Source organism: Chrysochloris asiatica, unplaced genomic scaffold, assembly GCF_000296735.1.
Source record: "Chrysochloris asiatica unplaced genomic scaffold, ChrAsi1.0 scaffold00005, whole genome shotgun sequence".
NCBI classification, from domain to species: domain Eukaryota; kingdom Metazoa; phylum Chordata; class Mammalia; order Afrosoricida; family Chrysochloridae; genus Chrysochloris; species Chrysochloris asiatica.
The window spans coordinates 24,058,762-24,066,606 of record NW_006408523.1 but is presented as its reverse complement, the minus strand read 5'-3'; the positions used below and the strand labels follow the sequence as shown (position 1 = coordinate 24,066,606).

General features: G+C 36.3%; 1 pseudogene; it reads right to left on the bottom strand.

Annotated features, from left to right (window-relative positions):
* Positions 1-4,322: 4,322 nt before the first annotated feature.
* Positions 4,323-6,988, bottom strand: LOC102836369 (annotated as a pseudogene).
* Positions 6,989-7,845: the final 857 nt, after the last annotated feature.

Sequence of the window (7,845 nt, the reverse complement as noted above, 5' to 3'; positions counted from 1 at the left end):
TTTTAAAAATATACAAATGCAAATTTGCAGTTCAGTGTGTTAACCCACAATGCCACACTAGTACTCCAAAGACAAATTACTACCTATTTTTCTTCAGTATGTACTTATTAAAACCCACATGCAAGATTCTTTAGATGTTTGAACCTTGAAAAATTAGTTTAGTATTTTGGCGCTATGGGCTAATGCGTCAGACTGCAAAATCATTTGAACTGCAAGGTCGGTGGTTCAAGCTCACCAGCTGCTCCTTGGAAACCCTATACAGGGTCGCTATGGGTCAGAATCGACTCAACGGCATTTAACAACATGCTGCAAATACTGAGGGAAACTGCATAACGTAAAAGAATTCTTAACCTAAGAAGCAGGTAATAAATATGTGTGTAATGATCATCTCACATAACTTTTGGTGCTCAATATGCTGACATGCAGATAAAAGACATTCTTAGAGGAGTTCATTAGAGAATTTTTGTTGGAACAGGACAATTTTCTTCTCTGCAAGTTACTCTTAAAATTCTTTGCATTTAGCATTGCTACTGCTACGGTGTGCCATCAAGTCAGTTCCAATTCATGTTGTTGGTAAGCACTATCAAGTCAGCACTGATTCACAGCAACCGTATGCACAACAGAATGGAGCACTGCCTGGTCCTGGGCCAACCTCATAATCGGTGCTAGGCCTGAGCGCATTGCTGCTGCCACTGTGCCAATCCATCGCGTTGGGGATTTTCCTCTTTTTCTCCAATTCTTCACTTTACCAAACATGATATTCTCCTCCAGGGAATGATCTCTCCTGACTGTTTGTCCAAAGTATGAGACGCAAAGTCTGACCATCCTGGCTCCCAAGAAACACTCTGGCTATACTTCTTCCAACACAGATCTGTTTGTTCTTTTACCAGTCCATGGTACTTCCAATATTCTCCTCCAAAAATATAACACATATGTATCAATTCTTCTACGGTCTTTTTTATTCACTATCCAACTTCATAGGCATATGAGGCTATTGATAATGCCATGACTTGGGTCAGGCTCACCTTAGTTCTCAAACTGACATCTTTGCTCTTCAACACTTTAAAGAGGTCGTATGCTGGAAATTTGCCCAATGCAAAAACATCGTTTGAGGTCTTGACTGATGTTTCTATAAGTATTGATGGTTGATCTGAGTAAAATGAAGTCTTTGACAATTTCAATCTTTACTCCATCTATATGAATGTTTATATTGGTCTAGTGGTAAGGATTTTTTTGTTCATTACATTGAGGTGCAACCCATAAGGAAGGCTGTGGTCTTTGATCTTCATCAGTAAGTATTTTAAGTCCTCTTCACTTTCAGCAAGCAAGGTTGTATCATCTGCATATCACAGGTTGTTAATGAGTCTCCCTCCAGTTCTGATGTCACATTTTTCTTCATATAATCCATCTGCTCAGATTATTTGCTTAGTATACAGATTGACTAAGTATAGTGGAAGAATACAAGTTGTATTCTTGCCTAATTTTAAACTATACAGTGCTCCCTTGTTCTCTTCTAACAACTGCCACTTGGTCTGTGTATGGCCTCCTCATGAACACAATTAAGTGTTCCAGAATACTCATTCTTCACAATGTTGTCCATAGCTTGTCATGATCCACACAATCATTAAAGTACAGATATACATCTTTCTGGTATTTTCTGCTTTTAGCCAAGATCCATCTGCCATCAGCAATGATGTCCCTTGTTCCATGTCCTTTTGAATCCTGCCTGAACCTCCAGAAGTTCTTTGTCAATGTATGGTTGCAGTCATTTTTTTGTATTATTCTTAGTAAAATTTTGCTCTCGTGGGATAGCAATAATATTGTCCAATGATTTTCATATTCTGTTGAGTTACCTCTCCGTGGAATGGGCAAAAATATGGATCACTTCCATTCAGCTAACAAGGTAGCTGTCTTCCATATTTCTTGGCATAGATGAGTGCGTGCCTCCAGTGCCACATCAGTTTGTTGGAAGACTTCAATTTACATTCCATCTGTTACCGATGCCTTGTTCTTTGCCAATGCCTTCAATACACCTTGAGAGTCTTCCTTCACGATCATTGACTCTTGATCATATTCTACCTCCTGAAGTGGTTTGAGCATTGACCTTTTTTTTTGATACAGTGACTCTGTGTACTCCTTCTGTCTTTTCTGTAATGCTTTCTGCATCATTCAGTATTTTGCCCATAGATACCACAAGTTGAGGCTTGAATTTTTTTTCTTCCATTCCCTCAGCCTGAGAAATGATGTGCATGTTTTTACCTTTTGGTTTTCTGACTCCAGGTCTTTGCCCAGTTTGTTATAATATTTGACTTTATCTTCTTCAGTGGGTCTTTGAAATTTTCTGTTCAGTTCTTGAACCAACTCGTAGCAACCCTTTATAGGGTTTCCTAGGCCATATCTCTTTACAATAGCAGAAAGCCTCATCTTTCTCTCACAAAGCAGCTGGTGGATTGCCACCAGGGCGTATTTCGATTTCGCACAACACTGTTTCATTTAGGAAAGTGTCCCACTGAAATAGGAGCTCTGGTGATGCACCTGTTAAACTTTGGGCTGCTAAGTGATAGATTAGAAGTTAAAATGCATCCAGTCATGAGCAAAAGACCTGGCAATCTTGCAATCTGCTTCTGTAAGATGACAAGCTAAGAGCCTATAAAGCAGTTTGATGCTGTCACATGGAGTCCCTATAAACCAGAATCAGAATCGACTAGATGGCATATTTAGAATGGATGTGAAAATTATGAAGAAACAATACAGTTCCAGCATGGAATGTATCTTCCTTCCTCTCTCAAACATATCTGGGTGTTGCTGTATAACTGCAACAAGTCCTTTGCTTTGCTAATAGATTTGACTTGAACATGTTCAGTTGTATACTTTTGACTTCAGCTCTTCCTCTTGCCCATCTTTATGTAACTAACTTATTCTCTCAGATTTTCAGTTCAAATTTTGTTGAGATTAATCTTTTCATTCAACCTTTTTTTTTTTTCAAAGTGCCTGATCAGGCTACAAATTTGTTACCACTGGGTGACATGTTTTGCTCTTAATTACTCAGCTTTACCAAAAGAACATGATGTAGTACATACACAAATAAAATATATTTAAGATAGTTTGGCACTCTTTTAGGGTAGGCATCTGGATACATGTGTCAAAAGAAGAAATAGACATATCAGATTCCTCCAATTAAAAAGTAAAACAACTTGAAAACACAATTTTTATTTGGATTTAGTAAGTGGCAATATGGAAAAAGTCTACATAAATGCTTTGGAATGAATTATCGTTTTTTATTACAATAAGAGTCTACAATTTGGCATTGCTAGAAATATTTTCTGCTATTATAATCAAATTTTTGTTGTACATAATTTAACATTAAAAATTTATTTTTATATGTAATTTTAGCAATTTCATTGCCTTTATTAAAAAATGTTCTTTAATTTTACTAAAGTATATTCACTATAGTCTTTTTCTTCCAAAATCTTTAACTATCAATTACTCTAATATTAATAATAATTTATATTTAATCTCATGCAATTACGTTTCTTTGTTATTAAAATGTTTATTTTTGAACTAAATTATATTTTACTAAGCTCATACACTTTCTCATTTCTTTATATATTTTTTCTTCAATTTATGCTATCTTTTTCTTATTTCATAAGGATGGGACACAAATTTTTTTAATCTAATCATTTAATAATCAGAAACTGTAGCAAATAAACTGACTTTAAAATATGGAAAGATCCACTAATAAAATTCAATACACACTGGAAAATACAATGTATGGAATTGTTTAACATTAACAAATATAAGAGTTTAAAGTAAGAATATGATATACAAAGATTAGCATACTTCAACATTTAATTTTACAGTTTGATTAAGAATGCTTCATTAGTTCTAAGCAAGTGCGTTTAGCTTTAAGCTTACATTCTATGTGGATAGTAATGTACAAAATATTCCAACTTCCCTTGCGAAATAGTATCATACTTAAGATACTTTGATAAACACTAAAGAATATAAGAACATCACGTGACAATGTATAAATGGTTGAATAGAAGTGAGCACAAATCCATATTCTTCAAATTTTCAATATTCTTAAGACTATGTCACAGCCATTAGTAATATGAAGAAAGCAATTCTGGATTTACTTTTAAATTCAAACTTCTGGTCGTCCTCCACTGAAGGGCCTTAGAGATGAAAAGGCAATTAGATTACCACCAAGCAAAATGTGTCATGCATGTTCTTGATGTCTCCTCTCTAGCTGAGTCAAGGGATTAATGCCATTTAAGCCTGGTGAATCAAGTAGATGACATTCAGCAGTGAGAATTTTATTATCAAACAGTACAGTTGTATGGAATATTTGAAAGCAAAATCTTATCAACACTTTGTTGTTCACGTCTGGTACTCTGAAGAGCATGATTCGCTAGTGCCATAGTTTGTCTTAGAAGGTTCACCTCAACCCTACTCTGAGGCATAGCTTTGCCTATAGATTTGGAGTTCTAAGTCTTTGAGAACAACACTCAGAAGAGATAGAAAGACCTGAGAATGATTTACCTGGACTCTCAACTCTGAAAAATCCAGCATCGAATACTATTGTATGAACTTCCTTTGGTATTACAGAGACGGCTGCCTCAGTTTGTTTTTCCTGCTTAATTCTTTCTCTCTTCACATTTTTACAGCAGCCAGGTGATTCCTAGCTGCAATTCTTCCATCGTCATCTTGTTTTGGTTCACTGGCTGTACTTGACCCAAATTTTTTTCTGAAAAACTTTTTGCTTGTAGTAAGGTATTACACTCACCTTCCTCAAATTTGCTTAGATTGTTGAATTTTTGGTTTACATCCGCTGTCTGAAAACTAACCATGTCCCAAAATCCATCCAGATCTGCACAGGTAGTCTCTCTTTTTTTTTTGCCTCATTTATATTCACAATCATCCACAAGTTCTTCAAACTGCTGGAAACTTTCCTACATAAGAAGGCTTGATTGACCAACTGTTGTGCGAATAAGATCTTTAGCATCATCTGGAATGTCCAATTCAATCTTCTTGTCCCACTCAGACAATGTGAAGTTAATTTTTCAGTTTCTGACTGTAGAATATTTCTAAAATATGGCACATCATGTTGTGGTTGAGACATCTAAACTTCATTTGTCTCAAGTGATGAGACCTCTTTAATTGGGAGGCCATTTGGATTTTTCATGGTAGCTTCATTTTCAGTTAAGACATGTTCTTTTTGTCCAAACAGTTGAAGAAGTCAAATGACACTGTACTGTATTTGAATCTGGCTGCTCTGTCTCAGTAGAAAGAGTTTCACAGTTTTGTGCCAAAAATTTTGTCTCTTTTTATTTGCCTTTAAAGGAGACCAGGTGTAAATAGGAATAGAGAAAGCATGGACTCTTCTTGGAATCAGGGATGTTGTTTGATAGGTCTTCAGATCATCCAGTGGCTGGAACATGAAATCTTTAGTTGTAATGAAATTTCTCCTTATCATTTTTGCAGTATTTGTCTGAGGTACATTTTGTTCTTTTGATAAAATTTTATCTGGCTCTATTATATTTGTTGGGTTCGTTTGTGAATCCAATGTGTGTTCTTCATTATTAACTTTAAAAGCAACGTCCTTGTCAGGTTTTGTTTCTGTCTTTTTGACAGATCTTTGCTTATTTGGTGACTTTCTTTCTAGTTCATTACCTTTTGCAGTTCTTGAGACTGGCTTCCTTATTGTGGTAGATGAGACTGCCCTGGCAATTTGGTTTGTTTCCTGAGTAGCTGATCGAGTCATTCTCACTGCTGTAGGAACTACAGGCTGTGCAGCTTTGTTCTCTTTGTCCAACACTTTCTTTCTCTGACCAGAATGGATTATTTGAAAGGTCCTTCCAGTATTAATCTTGTTGTTGTTGTTGTTATGTGCCGTGGAGTCGGTTCCGACTCATAGCAACCCTGTACAGGTTTTCCGAGGGTGTAAATCTTTACGGGAGTAGAAAGCCTCATCTTTCTCCCCCGGAGCGGCTGGTAGTTTCGAACCGCTGACCTATCTTAGTCTCCTCCTTTTGTTGTTTGGCCTTTGACTTTGTAATGTGTACAGAAACTGAAATAGTCTTTTTGGACTCAGTAGTCACAGAATTAAGGAGCTCTGGTAGTGTAGTGGTTACAAATCAGGCTGCAAACCTCAGGGTCAGCAGTTCGAAACTGCCAGCTGTTCCCCAGGAGAAAGATGAGGCTTTCAGCTCCCATAAAGACATAACAACAACAACAAAAGTCACAGAATTTGGTTTTGAAAGAGAAAGAGACAAAAGAAAATCTGGCCTATCAGGTCTACAAAAGGCCCACTTTAAATATTCTTCCTTTAGCTTTCTCTCTCTGCTCTCTCAGTTTTTGAAGTTGCTTTTCTTCTCTTTATTTATTTAGCATTTGTTTCCATTGATTTAGAATAGTTTTAGTTGATCTTGGCTTGACACTGCACTTTTCTAGAACAAGTTGTTGAGATCTCTCATCTAATGGAGCAAGAATTCTGCCTTCCAAGATTGGAATATTGCTATCTTTCAAACCAATGTGTGTTTCAGTCACATTCCTTATGCCTGTTTTCTTTCTGGCACACTCCACAACTGATTTTGCTTAAACTAGGTTACATCGACATTTAATATTCCAGACCTGAATTTGAGACAAATATTTTCTAGAAGCTTCCTTCCATAAAGCTAATTATTATTTTTTTCTAAATTGACATTTGAATATACTGTAACCAGTTGCCATGAATTGTATTCTGACATACACTATACTTCAGTAGTTCTCAGTAGTGGATTTTTCAGAAGCACATTGTCAGGTTTCTCTTTCAATGCACCTCTGAGTATACCGGAACCTCCAACCTTCTGGTTAGCAGACAAGCATGTTAAACTTTTGCACCATCAGGGACATATTTCTAAGTTCAAATTCTTAATATTACCCATGGATAAAATAGTTAATACACTTACCTGCCTTGTGATCTACTTTGACATGCATACGTCCTCATGAGTCAGAATTGAACTGGCAACAACTGGTTTAGTTTTGGGTTTAATATGATCATTTTTCCTATGGAGCTCTGGTAGCACAGTGGTTACGAATCGGGGCTGCTAACCTCAAGGTCAGCCGTTCAAAACTACAAGCAGTTTCATGGGAGAAAGATGAGGTATTCTGTTCCTTTAAGATTTACAGCCTTGGAAATCCTGTGCAGGGTCACTATGAGTCAGAACCGACTCCACGGTACTTAACAACAACAACATTCATTGATGGTTTTTCAAGAAGTAATTTTCAAACTCATCTACAAAGAGAAGAAAGACTTTTTTTTTTTTTTAAGAAATTATTATAAAATGTTATTTTAAACTGTGCTTCTACAAATGCAAGTATGTTGTTGTTGTTAAGTGTTGTCAAATTGCTTCTGACTCAGAGCAATCCTATATATGGTTTCTGAGTAGTGCCTGATAAGCTTTAATCACTAACCTTGTGATTTGAACCGACCTTGCAGTCTAGAGCATTAATCCACAGAGCCATTCTAGGATACCGAACTAAGTATACCTGATTTAAATTTAAAAAAATAAATAAATAACTAGATGCAGTAGCTGACACATAGTGAATACAAACCACATTATTTTGATCAAAACACCGTTTTGTTAATTTATAGTAGTAAGTTGTTAAGTGTTGTCAAGTCGGTTCTGACTCATATTGGGTAGCAGCTGGTGAGTTTAAACCACTGACCATGTGGTTCAAACCAACCTTATGATCAAGTGCTTATCCTACAGTGACAAACCAGGACTCCAATAGTACGTTGTTGTTGTTAAGTGCCGTTCAGTTTGTTCTAACTCAGAGCAACCCTATATAGTGTTTCTAAGG